This window comes from Hemicordylus capensis, chromosome 5 (genome assembly GCF_027244095.1).
Source record: "Hemicordylus capensis ecotype Gifberg chromosome 5, rHemCap1.1.pri, whole genome shotgun sequence".
Lineage (NCBI taxonomy): Eukaryota > Metazoa > Chordata > Lepidosauria > Squamata > Cordylidae > Hemicordylus > Hemicordylus capensis.
Window position 1 is genome coordinate 246,274,923 of NC_069661.1, and position 18,729 is coordinate 246,293,651.

The window sequence follows — 18,729 nt, forward strand, 5'->3', positions numbered from 1 at the left end:
GGGGACCCCTGGGCTGGTGGGTTTCACTTAGCTTGTGGGCTCATGTTGTGCAGCCCTCTTCTAAAGAATACCAAAGGATGGCAAGGTAGGAGGGAAACCTGGGTAGCTTTTCCAAGTACCTTGCTTCGACACAATCACTTCTACTCAGGTTTTCCTACCTTTCCTACCTTGCTTCCACACAACTGAAAATTGGGAGCACACACAGCTCCCAAACTGGGGTAGAATGGCTTCAGTATTTTGATTGTGTGAATGACTTCAATATTTAGCTTGAAGGACCAGTGTCCTGACTCAGCATAAACTAGCTTCATAGATTCCCTTTGGGAATGGGGCTTTAACTCAATGGTAGAGCATCTGCTTTGCATAAAGAAGGTTCTAGGCTTGATCCCTAACATACTGAGGAGATTCTCACGGTCAGCAAAAAACAGTCTAAAGGAGCCTAGCCCGCTATTTGCTGATGGTCTGCTGCAGTGGAAGCTGCGCAGCTCCCAGCAGCAAACCCTCCTAATTCACCCTCCCCTTAGATGAGGTTAGCGGAGTGAGCGCTCCGTTAACCCCGTCTATTTGATCATGTATTGCCGCAGAACGGCTCTGCACTGTGGCAACACACAAAGAGACCCCTGCCGGGAGGCTGAAACAAGCCTCTCCGCCCTGAGGGTCTCTCCAGGATGCCCCATGCACTTGTGCAAGGCACCCTGGAACTTCTGGGGGCCGTGCAGCCCCTGATCCCTACAGCCCGCGCTGGCTCCGTGACGGAGCCGGCAGTCGTGTGGGCGGCCAATCCGGCTGCCCAGAGCTTTCTGAGGATCATCTGTGGTCTCCCCGCAAACCCCATTTCGGCGAGTCTCACCGATCGTGAGACTCGCCTCACTGAGGGATACTGAGCTAGATGGACCAATGGTCTGACTCAGTATATGGCTGTTTCCTATGTTTCCTATGTTTCCTATTACTGAAGGGGTTCTCAAACTTGAGCCCCCAGATGTTTTTGGACTACAATTCCCATCATTCCCCAGCCATCATTGTCACTGGGGATGATATGAGTAGTTGTAGTCCAACAACATCTGTGGATATAAGTCTGAGAACCCCTGGGCATTAGGAGGGGAGGCACAATTTTTTAAAAAGGAAATGCAATGTTTCGTCTGCATTCAGATGGTCTTTTACTTTCATTCTAATGAGAGGGAAAAGACTTAAAACAATGAAATGAGCGTGTATACTATGGATGAGATAGCAGATGAACAATCAATGGAACCCTGGGCCCTGATTTTTGCTGCCTGCTGACTTTGGTGATTGAATTGAGACTGCCATACGCAGAATAGGAGGGCTTGTCCTTGTCCCGTTCATCTATGTGTTTATTTAATTATCAGTCCAACTGACTCTCAGATAAATTGGAAACAGATGCCAGGTGAATTTTTTTTTTATTCAGTAGCTCCATTAGCTGCCTCCCTGCTGCCGCCAGCATGCAAAATTGCAAATCCATGACATAATAGGAGCACAGGAAGCTGCCTTATACCAAGTCAGACCATTGGTGCATCCAGCTCAGGATGATCTACTCTGACTGGTTTCAGGTAGGGATCTTACCCAGCCTTGCCTGGAGATTTTGAACCCAGAACAGTCAGCATGCGAAGCAGATGCTCCACCACTGAGCTATGGCTCCATCTATGACAGAAAGACACAACAATAGGTCATACTGAAGTGATCGGTTCATTTATGGATTTTTTTAAACTTGCAAAAAGATGATATTGACTAAGAAAACTGTGATCTTGTTATCCTAATGCATAATTCACAGCCCTTGGATTAGCTACTTGTCTCCAATTCCTATGACATTCCAACATTCTTGGATTGCTTGCCTGCTGGAATATGCTAACCTTCCACTAGGTGGCAGCTTTCTATGGGCTTCAGGCTTGATCAGAAGAAATCCCCATAGCATAGGAATATTGGAAGCTGCCTTATACCAAGTCATTCCAGTGGTCCAGGTAGCTGTTGGAGCTAGGACCCTGGAAGCATCAGCTCTCGGCTGCAATGTCTCATAGTGACCACCAGGGGGGTTAGGATCATGGATAAAAGTGCTGGACTCCTCCCCTCTTTGTTCTTCCAGTTTAAGTCTCCATTTTGTCTTTCCAGAGATGGCTGTTTTGAGCTCTCTCTTCAGCCGTGAGCTACAGCTGAAATTAAGCTGCAGGCTTTTTCACATTTGTTTGTAACGTTTTCTTTAAATAAATCCTTATAGTTCTTCAATACGCAAGAACTGTCTCAAGCCCTCTTGCTTTGCAGCTTTCTCACCCAACGGGTTTTGCTTTGCTATTTGGGGACTGTACTGCCATTCTTCTCCTACAATAGCTCAGTATTGTCCACAATGACAGGCCTTGGGCAAGAGTCACTACATGGAGATGTCCTACATGAAGATGCTGGGGACTGAACCTGCAGCGTTTTTCATAGAAACATGCTCTACCAACCGAGCTATGGCTCCATCTCAAATAAACTGAACACATTAGAAACTGCCTTATAGTGAGTCAGAGCATTGGTCCATCTAGCGCAGATTGTCTATACTGACTCGGAGCGGCACTCCAAGATTTCCGGCAGGAGCCTCTCTCAGCCCTACCTGGAGATGCAGGGGATTGAACCTTGGGCCTTCTGCATGCTAAGCAGATGTTCTAACACTGAGGTGGAAAAAAAGCTTCTCATTAGGTGGGCTGAATGAAAAAAATATCCCACTCATTCTCCTTTTGCTGCTCAGAACATCTACAGTACACTCTTCCTTCAAAGCCCTCCTCAAAGCCCACTTTCTCAATGAAACCATTGCTACACCACTTCACAGAGACTTTACACCCCAACCCACCCCATGTCTAAGAACCTGCAAAATCGTTTGCTCATACCCATGCCTTGTTACCTTCTTTCTTGTTTGTTTACTTGTTTGTTTAGATTGTGACCCCTTTGGGGACAGGGATCCATCTTATTTATTTAATATTTCTCTGTGTAAATCACTTTGGAAACTTTTGTTGAAAAGCAGTATTTAAATTGTTGTTGTTGTTGTTGTTTCCCACCCCTCTGGCACAATACTGCTCGAGGCAGTTTACAACAATAGCAGAATAAACAGATGAAACAATAAAACAACCTAAAGTTAAAAGCAAAACATTAAAACAGAATGCCAACTAAAACAAACCAAATTAAAACTGGATTTAAAAAAATTAAAACCCATCAAGGTTTTAAAAAGCCTCTCTAAACCAATTAATTTTATGATTTTTTTTAAAATCCCTGAGGGAGAGAGCATGGAGAAGTTCTTCTGGGAGGACATTCCAGAGCTGAGGAGTCACAACTGAGAAGGCCCTTCTGTTTTATAGCTCCTTCTCTCCCAAAGTAATCTTATATAGATTTAACTAGTTTATATCAAAACAACTCCATTTCTTCCTCCTTCTTTCCCTCCCTTTTCCTTTCTGACTCCACCCCACCACACTCTGTATAGGATCCCCACTGGGACAAATGTCTAAACAACAAAACTTAAAGAAACTGGTTAGAATACAACACCTTCCTCTCCTTCCACTCCCTCCATTCTGTCCTCTTCATCCAACTATAGACTGTAAACTCTAGGGTCATGTTTCTTTGTTATAATATTATAAAATGCCATGTGAATTGATGGACCTGTATAAATAATATTAGCCAATAATAATAGTCATGCCTCTTACAAGTGTTTCCTTTGGAAATAAGTACTAATTGGTTGTGATAACCAAGGAAAGGATCCACAAACACAAAACGAATGCTGATTGATTACAGATGGGGGGCTCTCAAATCTCTACCAGGCTTTGCAGACTCCACATTAATTCAGGGGAAGATTCTGCAGTGTTTTGGAGTCACTGCACTTCATTGTTTAATGTAGTAATTAAAGTGATGATACACGTTAAATTGTTAACATTATGCAGCACTTGTTCTGGTGTTCAGTGTTTGCTAAAATCCATCACAGCTAAAGCCCCAATTCAGGAGTATGCCAAGCGAGATGTTTAAAAATGATAATCATCAGGAAACATTTGCTTTATTCTCTTGCTATCAATAGAATAGATTTGCCATTATTTATACATAATACAAGTCTATATTTAGGAAAGAATGCAAAGGCAATATGCAGCAGGTTCAATTTCATAATGGCCTTTTTCGCATTTAATCGACCTTCCTGTTTGAAAACATGTAATTTATGCAGGAGATTCCAGAGCGCCACAAACCACGGCTGCAATCCACAATGGGACTACTCAAAGAGAAATTATCATTTTGGGTCCCAGCAATCTCCCACTCAGATAACAATACCTCTGCAAAATGGTAGCACAGGGAATAAAGTCATAAGGAACAATCACAGTACTTAGCATTTATTAACTGACAAAGTGTGCAATCCAGGCCCATTACAATCAATGGGAGTTTTGCCGTTGCCTTCAAAGGGAGGTAGATTGCATCTCAAAACCCCATGTTGTAAAGGTGATACAGGACGTGGAGATTATCCAGATTATTTTCAAAACTGAAATCTACTAAAGCAGAGAAATACAAGCTATGCCAACGAATATTATGAGTGTGATAATCAACGTACATTATAAAAATCACTGTGGTTTGCATATGGCACTATGGATTGAGAGCTAACTAGTCATGTGCAAAACCCCAGGAGGAAATTCCATTCAGCTTTCTGGTCCCTAGGTGGTGGATTTGCATGGAAAATCCATCTACTTGCTCAGATTTCATCTACTTCCATTGGCATTGCTGTGCTATCAATATTGCCAATTGCTTGCTACAGTTAAAAGTCACTGATGTTTCTGAGTGTTGGTTTCACTCCATGCAGCACTATATCATGTCTTTTGCAGTCTTAAGGATACACAAACAGCATTGTCAGACATCTGTGTGCCATTCATGAGAGTGAGTGGCTGGCATTCCTGTAGAATCCGGAGGAAAGAGTTGTGGTGGAGTCTAATTAAGAATATTGATCGTTGAACGAGAGAAGTCTTGGTTACAGAAAGACAAGTGCAGACTGCTTTCTATTCTCCTGCTACTTGTTGTTTTTCTCCCCTGCCTCCAAAACTGCAACTGATCTAGAACCTGCCTGGTCTTGATCAAGGGATGGATTTACCAGAAACACAACAATTTCACTAATCATGGCTTCTAACTCACAGGGAGGAGAAGTGCCCTTGCAGTGGATTGCTTCTTTGATTTATTTATTGATCATATTTATATACCGTTTGATATATGTATCTTATAGGTGGTGTACATAATCCAAAATACAACAACTACAAACAGAATAAAAAGCAGTTAAAACAATTTCACAGAATAGAAACAGTTTTAAATTAATTTGAGTAAAAAGCCTTATTTTGACAGGGTGTGTATTCCAAAGCCCTGGGCAGCCTCAGAGAAGGCCCAGTCCCAAGGTGCCACCAAACGAGCTGGTGGCAACCGTAATCGGACCTCCCCAGATGATCTTAATAAGCAGCTGGGTTCATTACTTTAGCTAGATAGAGCTGACTGCACAAGGAGGGCACCCAAAAATATTTCCCTGAGGGCTGCACAATGTCAGGGACAGATTTTTGGGTGGCACAGGGCACTTCCAGGAGAAAAAAAGATCAGCAAAAACCACCCTCTCGCTTGTGCATTCAGCTCTACAGAGCTAGGGAAGCGATCCGCTACATGCAGGGCTGCTCAACTTTGGCCCTCCTGAAGATGTTGGCCTACATTTCCCATAATCCCTGGCTATTGGCCACTGTGACTGGGGATTATGGGAGTTGTAGTCCAGAAACAGCTGGGGAGTCTAAGTTGAGCAGGCCTGCACTACAGGGATACCTCTTTCCCCACGTGGTTAGCAAGGAGGTCAACCAACACTTCCCCAATTTTTAAATTATTAAATATACAAGCTACACACACAATCAGTAGCAATACCAGCTCATGCATGACTTCTGGATCTTGTGACGATGTCTCATGTGGTTCCATTGCCTTGACAATGGAAGCCTAGCCAGCCATGATGTTAGCAGGCAAGTGGCTTCCCTGGGCTTCCTCTACATGTCCTGCCATTTAGGAGCATCTCTCCAGCCTCCGACAAGCTGGTGGGTAAAGCAGCAGTGGTCAAATGGCCGGCAGGTGGGGCAGAACCTAGACAAATATTAAAAGGAACACAGAGGGTTGGGACTTCCATACATCTTGGTTTCACATGCAGTTACACAACATCAGGGTTGGACATCTTTGCTTGCTTGCTTGCTTGCTTGCTTAAGTGCCGTCATATCGGTGTCAACTCTTAGCGACCACATAGATAGATTCTCTCCAGGATGACCTGTCTTCAAATTGGCCTTTAAGGTCTCTCAGTGGTGTATTAATTGCTGTTGTAATTTAAGTTCATCCACCTTACTGCTGGTCGTCCTCTTCTTCTCTTTCCTTCAACTTTTCCCAGCATTCTGGACTTCTCAAGGGAGCTGGGTTTTTGTTTAATGTGACCGAAGTATGATAGGTTGAGCCTAGTCATTTGTGCCTGGAGAGAAAATTCTGGATTGATTTGTTCTGTGGCCCATTTGCTTGTTTTCCTGGTTGTCCATGACATTCTCAAATGCCTGAATAAGATGCCATGGACATCTTACTGCTGCATAAATAGTGTATAATCCTTGCATGTGTGCATTTCACTTATCAGGATGATGGCAGTTTGGGGCAAAAGGGTTAAATGGTCATGAGAATCCTCATGGTTCAACTATTCCAGGACTAGATTTTGCTCTTTTACACAAATCTGGATCATCAGCACATGGTCTCTGGGTCATCTCGGAGGTTGGTCTCTGGGTCATCTCGGAAAGACCATATTACTCCCGTACTGAAGGAGCTACACTGGCTGCCGATATGTTTCTGGGCAAAATACAAGGTGTTGGTTATAACCTATAAGGCCCTAAACGGCTTGGGCCCTGGGTATTTAAGAGAATGTCTTCTTTGTCATGACCCCCACTGCTCATTGAGACCATCAGGAGAGGTCCATCTGCAGTTGCCACCGGCTCATCCGTCTACAGTCGCAACCGGCTCATCTGGTGGCTACTCAGGAACGGGCCTTCTCCGCTGCTGCCCCAAGGCTTTGGAATGCGATTCCTACTGAAATAAGAGCCTCCTCATCTCTGACAGCTTTTAAAAAGTCAACGGATCTGTTCACCCAGGCTTTTAATTAATATGGTTTTAATGGTTTTAATGCTGTTTTAAAATTGTATTTTAAAAAATTTCAATGGTTGTAATGTTTTAAACTTTTTGTTTTTATTTTGTTGTAAACAGCCCAGAGACGTATGTTTTGGGCAGTATAAAAATATGTTAGATACATAATAAAATAAAATAAATAAAACCCATTGCTGGTCCTGGATCCACATTGCTTGTCCTGGATCCACAGACCACATTGCTTTGCACTTTGCAAAATATGAACCTTCATTTTTTGTAAATAATAACAACTGGTTGCATCTGCATGAAATAGTACCCTTGTGACACAACTGTGCAACAGCTTATTTATCTTTCAATCCAGCCTTCGTCAAAGGCTTGCCAGTGCCATTATAAAACACTCAATTAAAAGCACTAACGTGTGTTTTAAAAATAACCCAAAATAGGCGCATTATTTTGGAAGCTGATCTGTCTTTGACTCTACACCATTTTGAATTTGCACAGGGATATATGTAAATAGTCAGTAAATTGGCTCCTGCTGAGTGCTTTTGCTATGTTTTACTTTAAATATAGGGCCGTCATCCCCCCACCATGGAAAGAAAACCTTTGCTTTCTACAGTAACTAGAGGGGATTGATAATAAAATTCCATTATTTAAGTGGTACGTACCAGCAAGATACGGCCTAGGAAAGCTGGCAGTAACTTAGCCTGTTTGCGGTTTCCATTTTGTTAGACTCTGTGGAGCCATGAATCTATCTTGTCCTTAAAAACCTGAAAGGGGAAAAGAATGGGCTGCAGTGGGACATGGGTTGGCGGGGGGGATGCTTGAAAAAGAATATAATGCTAAATTTATGTGCCACAGGAGTAACATATCAGGGCCTCCGAGCTGATTAGAGCCAGATGTTGGTAACAATGTTGGTGTTATGGTCCAACTGCAGGTGAGGGAATAACCCCCTTTCCCAGGAACTTTCAGCAATCAGCCTGGTGGTTTCTCCTGGCGCTCGGCTCAGACGTTTCAGTTAGTGCTACAATAGCATTGTTGTTCTCGAACATTAGATCGTGTGTCATGTAAATGAAGTTGAGTATATCGTTTAACTTGACAAGGTGATTAAGGCCAAGGAGACATATGTTCAGCATTATAACCCAGCCAAGGTTAAACAATAATCATATTAATAATAGGGGCAGGGAGGGGAAGGAGAGAAATAATGCCCCTGACATCACTATATATAAATATGGATATTTTTGTGTGCGTGTTCATTCTTTTGGCTTATCGGGAGATTTTCACATTTTTACTTCCATCCAAACAAGACATGGTATCAGTCTGGCATGGAAGTTGACCCATGACAAGAGGCAGACACAACTATTTGCCCCTATAAAGAGAAATAAAATGTTTATACATTCTTAGCTGGATGGTTTTATATGTGATGAATTGACAGCTTGAATGGTTTACTCTTTTTTGCTCATTTGGCTTCCGTTTTGCATCCATCTTCCCTACTTTCTCCTCATTAGTGTAAATGATTGGGACTTTTGCATCCATTTCCAATGGAAGAGGAGGAAGTGCTATCCACTCTGAAGCAATGAATCTACCTCATCAGTGCCAAGAAATGCCTTCCTACCTCCTTGGGGCTTTGAGATTTTAAAACACTGCACTGGCTCACTAAAACATATTAAGGGCTCTGTTAACTAAAGGATGCCTCTCTTTCCCCCACTTCCATATATGCACAACTCTCATTAGTCAGAAAAGAGCTGTGATTGGCTATGAACACAACAGGCCCCCAATATTTTTGGTATATGCTCTGTTTCTCTGGGATTTCTTCTGGGTTAGAATTGCAGCAGCACACTTAGTCCAAGTAGGGTAATGTGGAATAAAACATGCAACCGTAAACAACGTAAAGGGAAGATCATGTAGCTGTCATGTCTGATCGGACAAGGCTTGAAATGAGGATTTCAAAAAAGGTAGGGTAACTTTTAAAAATGATAACGACTATGTTGTGGAGGTTCAAATTGCAAACCTTCTACCAATGCTCTTAAACTTTTTCAACAACAAAGCCAATCTATCAGTACTCATTCCACCTGCTTGCATGGGAGGGAGAAGTGAAACAGTGGCTGCCTTCATACTTAACATCAAACTTTGCCTCCATCCCACTCCCCACCCCACCCCACGCTCCCAGACGATCAAAATTCCAGTCTGGGAGCTGGCAACAAGGGCGGGACTGGCTGTGCGGACTTCCTCCATGCCTGGAAGGACAGACCTCGCCAGCCAATAGTGCCGCTGTCCAAGGGATGAGCGTCCTCCCTTAACTCCGGTTTGGAATTAATTCAGAATCCAGACATCACGGCGGTTGGAATGGACCCTCGGTTGGGTGAATGAAACTCACTACACACTGAGGGTTCATTCCCAGGTTACGGGGCAATTCAGATGACACAGGGGCCAAATCAGAGATGAATTTGCCTCCAGTTTGGTGTTGTGCACAAAGGCAGCTAGTGTGACCTGCTCCATCAGGTTGTTTGTTGAACAGCAGTATATATTTTAAATAAATAAAATAGCAACAACAATACTAATAATACTAATAATGTACTTGGATACAACATATTTTAGACCACCTCCATCTCTGTGTTCCAATATATCTTTAAAATCAGTAAGGAATGACAGCTTAGGTTTACCATCTATGCACCATCAGAGCCTCAAGGGCACGCAGAGGGCTACACTTGATGGCTACATGCAACTCCAGAATTTCTCCCCTAGGGATTTGCTAATGCCCATGTCAGACATTCAGAAAACCATTCTGCCATGCTGTCCAACATGCATGTTCCCATACAACGGCAGCTGATTGGCAAAAATATTCCTTTTACCTCTAAGCAAGTTCATAGAGATGGCCAAGCTACTTTGGAACAGAAGAACTTGCTCCCGGGTTGTTTGGTCACCTCTGTGGTGTCTTTCAGAAGCAGCATAGGAAATTTTTGTTCAAAATGGATTTAGATGGCCAAGTGAGATAGGGCAAGATGAGGTTTAAATGATTGGGTGAATTAAAAACCAATAGTTAATCAATCAGAGTTCTTGAAGATGAGAACATAAGAGGCATCAGACCAAAGGCCCAGCAAGACCAGCATTCTGTTTCACTGTGATATGTCAGATGCCTCTGGGAAGCCCACAAGCTGGAGATGAAAACAATCAACCTGCCTTGCTATTGCCTGCCACCTGCCCACCCACCAGCAACTGGTATTCAGAAGTATACTGCTTCTGAATGTGGGGATTTCACATAGCCATAACTACTAGGGGTGCCACAGAAATCGATGTTTGCAAACTGGAACAAAAAAGACTTTTAAAAACTCAAATGGCTCACTGAGATTCCCGGAACTATATGACTTCCTAGTCACATAGATCAGGATTTTTTAGAATGTTCAGGGCATGTTGATATTAATTTTTTTGCAAAATTCATCTTATTCTCTGGATAGGGGAAACTCCCATATTTTCTGATATATTTGCTGCAGGGATTAGGAAGGGAACCCACTTTTTCTGCCCATGTACCACTACAATAAAATCCTGGGTTTCTCCATAATTTTCCACAGCAGCTCTTATTCCACCCCCAAAGGGGAGGAAAAAGAAACACGCAAGGGCCTAGAGAAACCAGAAGTTGGTCAAGCTGTGTGAATCTATCAGTGAAGTCTATGATTGAGGGCAGAGGAAGTTAAAAAGGAATATGTGGGTGTCCATTGAAAAAGACACAGGAAAATGGAAGTCACAGAGAGATTGGCCTGCTCATGCTTCTAAGTATCCTTGAGGCAGGGATTAGGGTTGTGGAAATGAATACCATGAGGCTAAAAAAATCTGTGCACCAAATAGGGTTGCTTCCAGAAGGAGGAAGTACTATAAGTACTAAAGTACCCACAGTCTTAGAAAGTACTAGTGTACTAATCTAAAGTACTAGAGTCCTTTCCTCTAAGGCAGGGTTTCCCAACCTCTGGTCCTCCAGATGTTGCTGAGCTACAGCTCCCATCACCCCCAGCGACAATTTATTGTGGAGTTGTAGTTTGGCAACATCTGGAGGACCACAGATTGAGAAACCCCTGCTCTAAGGGGCTAGATCCAACTCGTCACGACCAATAGCCACCTTTCCTCCTCCATACATCTGTGTAACCCCTTTTAAGGCCATCTAAACCAGTGCCCTTCACCACATTTAATGGCAGTGAACTCCGTACATGAATGATGTGTTGCATGACAAAGTACTCTTTTTAAGATGTTAGGAAAGGTAAAATTTTAAAAAAGGCTATTTAATTTATTTCTCTATTTATATCCCACTCTTCATTAAAATACATACACAAAACATCATTCAAAACAGCTTACAAAGAAAACATCAGAGCAAAACCCACAATAAAACAATGTCCCTAAAAACAAATGATATGCAACAGACAATCAAAACAGAAAACAAACTGCTAAAGCTCATAGAAACCTGGAAAACAAAAAGAGAGAACACTCTGCGAATTTTTTTAAAAGTGCTTTAAAGCTCTTTTTTAAAATAGTTGCAGACATCCAGAGCATCAGAGCATTTTGGAAGGACGTTTACATAGCACAAAACGTGCACCAAGTCTGAAGTTTGTACTCCAGACTACTGCTGCACTGCCACAAACACGCTTGCAGTTGCACAAATGGAGCGCACCTCATTTGTTTTAATAGGAACTTTTCCACAAGAGCAAAGTCCTTGCACTTCCCCAGCTTTTAGTACAACAATGCTGTGTTCCACACATCTGCTCCTTCCACGAGTGTGCTGTTGCTTTAGATGCCAACCAGGGCGTGAGGGAGCTATTTTGATTTCTCTAGGAAGCGGGGCTACTCCCGAGAAGTCTCTCATCCAGGGGCAGCCCAAGGAGCGCCTTAGGCAAGGCACCCAATGCGGCTTTGCCCCAGGACCTCTTGCCACCCCACTCTTGCCGCCACCCCCCACCCCCCTTGCAAGCTTTGAAAACAGTGCAGAGGGGGACAGGGAAGAGGGAAGGCTGCTTGCAGCGTCCTCTTCTCTCTTTGTGCTTCTTGCAAGCTCCTCAGCGAGTGTGAGGAAAGCTGCTCCTCGGGAAACCTGCAAAGGTCAGATCGGTCCCAAAGAGCTGCTCCAGTAGCCATGGCAGGAGGCATCTTAATAGGCCGGCAGCATGAACCCTGCCGCCTCTTGCGATAATCAGGGGGTGTCCAGTGAAGGTTGCCATGGACTCATTTGATGGTGACCCAAAATTGGGCCTTCTCTATGGTTTTGGAACACACTCCCTAATAGAACTGCAGCCTCCCCATCTCTGGTTGCTTTTAAGAAACTGCTGACTAGGCTTGCCAGCCACCCCTTATTTGTTTCAAAGAACCGTTCTTTATTTCGCGTTAACACGTACCCGTTCTTTTTCAACTTAATAAAGACAGAGGTGCACCTAGGTAATTTTGGAGCCTGGACCTAAAGGCCTTTGGAGCCCCCACGTCCACCTCCATGTCTTGTTTGGTTGGAAGCATCATCATGCTCCACTGGGTGACCACACCACCCAGAACAGACTAAAGAGGATTTGGGGGGGCCCAGGGGCTGTGGAGGCCCTGGACTTTGGCCCCAAAGTCCAGGCATAAGAGCACCTTTGAATAAAGAACACAGTTTGTTCTATATTTTCAGTACTGTAGGGTAGACCAGTCACTGACTGCAGTGCACACACAAGGAAGAGGCTGGCTTCATGTTGCAGACCTCTAGAGAACAGTCTTCTTCAGCCCTGCAGGTTGGATAGCAGATTGCACTCTGGCACTACAACTCCCATGATGAAGCTTATTTTGGGAGCCTAAAGGCCACCTTTGCCTCTGCAGTGATAGGAGAAGGCTGAGCCTTGTGGGACAGAGCAGCCAGGCCTTCCTGCCCACCCGCCTCCCCATCCACCCAGTCGTGTGAATGACCTCAATGTATTCTTTATTTCGGAGCTCTTCCGGTGGCAAGACTTACCTGTTTGATCAGGCCTTGAGTTTAAAAAGTTTTAAAGTCTACATTGTTAGTTAATCTCTCTTAAAAATAAAAGAGATGGTTATGTTGGGTGGTAAAGAAATATGCAAAATAAATTTTAACAATCTTATCACCCTGCTGGTGCCCCGATAATCTGCCACCTGAGATGACTATCTCACCTTGTCTCATTAAAAGTCTACCCCGTCCCTTGTCCATAATGGGTGTACATGTTATTTCCCTCCACTGTGATTGCAAAGTAGCCGAAAGCAAAGCAAAGGAACTGAAAAGGGAAGAGTCTTCACATTTGCTTTCTGTAAAAGAGACATCTAGTCAAGCCGGCCTGAAAGACTAAAGGTCATTGGTCTTGTTAGGCTGACAGGTGGGACCTAATGAAAAGCATAAGGCTGCCTTTTGCACTGAGGCCCTTTCTTCTGAGTGTAGACAAAATACCGTTCAGCGTACACGCAAGAATTCAGACACAAGCCACCAAGTAACACAGCAAGAACTGTAAACTATACCCGCACTGGTTTGGCTTTAATGAGTCATATCAAAGAAAGCAGGAATGCCCACCTCAAACAGACCCCTCAGTCTATAATCACAAGGCATACTGGCTCGGCTGTTTACATTAAGGCCCTTTCGTTAGGCAAGCCCAAGGAGCGAACAATAGGATTATTATACTGAAAACTTGAGTAAATCTACCCCACCTTTCATCAATACCTTTTTATGAACCAGCGATTCCATGGGGATGAATAGCATTATTCTACAAAGCGTTGCGGAGGGAAAAAACAGGAGCCATTGTTAGCTGCACAATGGTTTACTGATAACCAAATAGAGGGAAAAGCGTAGAGGCATATTTCATTATTGCCAGAGAAGAAAAGCAAAGAGTTCTGCAAACAAGTGGAGAGGAGAGAATATGCTTTTAGTGTGCCTCTCATCAGGTTAAAATGTAACTAACTTTTATGCAGTTCGCTAAATATAGGTATAGCCGACATATGATTTCTTCACTTTTTTAATACCTTTGGAATTGTTTTATGCTGAATTTTTTTTCAAAGTAAAACAAACAAACCTTGGATGCTTTTTTAAAAGCTGTATCATTTTATCCAAGTGAAAGTGCATCTCAAGTTGGATGCACACCATTTTCTTTATGAGCTGGCATTTATTGCTGACCTCCTTAATGTACAAGGCACTTTACAGGTTTGCAGGCTGAGCTACAAGAACAAGAACAGAAAAAGCTGCCTTCTAGTGAGTCAGACCATTGGTCCATCTTGCTCACTACTGTCTGACTGGCAGCACTTCCCAGGGTTTCAGACTAGCATCTTTCCTAGCCCAACCTGGAGGTGCTGAACCTGGGACCTTCTGCATGCAAAGCAGGTGCCCTACCAGGAAGCTATGGTAGCCATCCCTAAGCAGAGGGACAGACTGCTCGAGTTTTACAGTCTAAAGACAGAGAGGCAAGGACAATTGCTGGGATCCAGAGATTCCGTTATATGAGCAGAAGACATGTCTGTCTATGTAAGAAGACCCTCCAATTTCTGTTGATCCATCATGCCATATCTCACACTTTTCCTCAGCAGCTTTTTGGGCACATAAGGGGGAAAGAGAAAATTATTCAATTAGATATTTTCACTTGCAGGAAGATGTCTATATTCTAACTTTAAGTATCACAAGGCATGCTTTCTTCCCTTGCTGAAGTGATTAGCATTAGCACAAAATGTATAGAAAGGCCATGCATGTACTACTACTGTTTATATACCACTCTTCAACAAAATTCTCAAAGCGGTTTACATAGGAAAATAAACAATACATAAATAAGATGGATCCCTGTCCCTAAAGAGCTCACAATCTAAAAAGAAACACAAGGTAGACACCAGCAACAGCCACAGGAGGGATGCTGTGCTGGGGGTGGATAGGGCCAGTTGCTTCCCGCCCCCCCCCCCCCCCCGCCCCCCGCTAAATATAAGAGAATCACCAAAGGTGCATCTTTGCTCAATTAGCAGGGGTTTACTTCAAATTTCAATTGTCTTCAAACCTATTTTAACAATCATGACTCCCAACCCACAAGTCCTACAAACAGTCATTCTGTGAAGGGGCTGGGGACCTCCCACAAAGCATTTGTGACACCCTTGCCAAACTGCGGCTGATGCAGTGAGAGGCTGTGTTCTTGCAGCCGGAGGCCTCACTAGCAGCAGAGTGCATGCAATTTTTGGCGATTTTTGCTGATCTTCCCTGCCTCCAGAAGTGCTCTGTCCCTTTCCAAAATATGTCCCTGAGGGTTGTGCAACCCATCCCTGCACACACTGTCTCCTCCCTGCACACTCTCCCTCCTCCCTGCTCCCCCACCCCTGCACGCTCCCCCCTCCTTGCACATGCTCCACTGCTGAGGAAGTCTCTTAGGAACATAGGAAGCTGCCATATACTGAGTCAGACCATAGGACCTTCTAGCTCAGAATTGTCTATACAGACTGGCAGCAGCTTCTCCAAGGTTGCAGGCAGGAATCTCTCTCAGCCTTATCTTGGAGAAGCCAGGGAGGGAACTTAAAACCTTCTGCTCTTCCCAGAGCGGCTCCATCCCCTGAGGGGAATCTCTTCCAGTGCTCACACTTCTAGTCTCTCTTTCGTATTCAACCAGGGAGGATCCTGCTTAGCTTAAGGGGACAAGTCATGCTTGCTACCACAAGACCAGCTCTCTTCTCTTAGTGCGTTAAGAGCAGCCTCCATCATCACTCTTTTTTTCTGGATGTCAGCCATTGGTTGCTTTTATGTCTTTGATAGCATTATATTGTTAATATTTTAGCTATTGTTTATATATTTAATACATAATAGTATATTAGTATATCCCTATGAAGTGATTACTCTATTGCATTTAGTAGCATAATCTTGATTTGGAGCTTATCACAATATTAAAGAGGTTGCATTTTAAATCTATACTTTTACGCTTACTTGTTTAAAAAGACGGTGAATGTTGGAATAAGCATTTAGACAAAAGTATGCTACTGTTTGTTTGTTTGTTTATTATTTGTTTGTTTTTAAATTGGATTTTTAAAATACGCCTAATATAAAATCTCAAGACAGTTTACAAAATCAAAAACATAATACAGAATATAAACATCTAAAATGCATAAAAAGATAAAAATCATGATAGATAAAAACACATTAAAATTTAAAAATGAGGTTTCAGTTAAAAGCCTGGGAAAATAGGTACGTCTTCAGGATCTTCCAAAAAACAAACAAAGAAGGAGATGCTCTTATTTCATATCATCATTATATAGGTGTATGGGGTTGCTCATCATTATCTGCTTGTTAGCGTAACTATCTTTAAAGGGCTATAGGATTTGGGGGTATTAGGGTTTGGGGGCTTTTTGGACCAAAGTAATTTGGAGAATATAAGTCTGAGTGGAAATGCTGATAATTCATTAGGAGGTGAAAGCTGTGAAAGCATTTTCAAATCGAAAAGCAGCCCTGGGCACACCGCCACTGCTTCCTCGTCCCAGCAGCCGGGCCTGCCTACCACCGCCTCCTCATTCAGGCAGCTGGACCGGGCCCACCACAGCCACCTCCTCATCCCAGAGGCCGGGCCGGGCCTACCACTGCCACCTCCTCATCCCGGCAGCCGGGCTGGGCCAGCCCACCACCACCTCCTCATCCCAGCGGCTGGGCCACGCCTGCCGCTGCTGCATCCTCATCCCAGTGGCAGGGCCAGCCTGCCACCGCCTCCTCATCCTGGCAGCTGGGCCAAGCCTGCCGCAACTGCTTCCTCATCCCGGTGGCCGGGCTGGCCTCGCCACCACTGCCTGCTCATCCCAGCAGCTAGGCTGGGCCAGCTCGCCACCACCTCCTCATTCCAGCGGGCAGGGTGGAGCAGGCCCGCCACTGCCACTTCCTCATCCTGGCAGCTGGGCTTTTTCCTTTTTGTTCACCTGTATGTTTATGTTTGAAACCTAATTAGATAGATAGATAGATAGATAGATAGATAGATAGATAGATAGATAAGAACATAAGAACAGCCCTACTGGATCAGGCACAAGGCCCATCTAGTCCAGCATCCTGTTGCACACAGTGGCCCACCAGATGCCTCTGGGGAGCCCACAGGTGAGAGGTATGTGCATGCCCTCTCTCCTACTTTTGCTCCCCTACAACTGGTATTGAGAGGCATTGTGCCTCTAGATAGGTAGGTAGGTAGGTAATATTAATTTCCAAACTACAATTCCCAGAATTCCATGTGGGAAGCTATGACAATCAAACTCAATTTAATTCCTAATGCATTAATTTAATTCAATTTGTAGTGTAAGTACACTTGAAATGCTGTAACTAGGCAAGGCAATTGTTTGTTATATAGTTATTGGTTCAGATCCTTACAGCCACTTAGAAAGAATAATGCCACTAATCAATGTAAGTTTTTATTATACACAGCAATTACTCATTGTAATTTATATTAACCTTTTCTGCATTGGTTCAATTGTACTTGCATGTTTATGAAATGGAGTTGTAATGACAATAACAGATATCATTTAGAAGAAGAAACTGATCTCATTTTTGATGGAGTGGAGGTTCTCCTCTTGAGTTTGTGTTCTCTTTATGAACCCTCTTTATGAAAGCTTGCAATATTTCACCACCCAGCCATTGCTGACTGCTCCAGCTTCTAAACAAAAGCTCTAATTCAGGAAGCCAGGAGTTTTTTTGTTTGTTTTTAAAAATATGTTTCCAGTGAAATCTCTTTGGCCATCTTTGTACTGCAGGAGTGTAAAACAATTTAATTGGCTCTGGACTCTTTTAAGGACTCCCTATAACTTATAAAGGTGTACTGGGCCTTATTTTGCCCTTTCAGTGTGGTACTCAACTCTCCTTGAAAGCCACCTTAGACCTTTGAAGTATTGTTTTGTGCTGCCCACTCAGAGGTGTACTTAGGTAATTTTGGAGCCGGGACCTAATAGCTTTGGAGCCCGCCTCCCACCCCACCCCCACCACTGCAAGTTAAGCATCATACCCCTACACACACCGTGACAAATACAGTATTTTTAACATGTGGATTCTAAAGGGCACAAACAGCAACTGAACTCCAAGAATGTAAGAATATAAAACAGATATATTTATGCAAATATGCAGTAGCAGAAACATTTGAACACATAACTTAACATATTACCATTCCACATATTTCTTTCCCCACTGTCCCTAGAGCACCCAGCACAGGTCATAATCACACACAGCCACCCAGCACATTGCAGGCCAGTGGTGACCACATCACCCAGGACAGACAAAAGAGGATTGCAGGTGTTTGTGTGTGTGTGTGTGTGTAGGCCCTGGACTTTGGCCCAAAAGTCCAGGGGGTAAGACGCCACTGTGCCCACTTCCCTAAGCTCTAAGACATTTCAGGCACAACTTTACTACAATACTGGATTCCTTGTGAAGAAAGCAAGAACTGAAGATTGACAGTGTCTGTTCATTGTTACAGGTTGAGCAGGTAGGAAACAATCACTCGGCAAGCAATCCTGGTCCCAAACTAACACCACATGCATTCCAATATTTCACAGATGGAAACAGGATCCTGCCTGTAAGACACCTATTTTTATATCAAGTGTTACTGCCTGAGTTGTTTCTCTCATTGCATATTAGGGGCTCCACTCCACCTGTATATTTGTTTATTCTGCAGG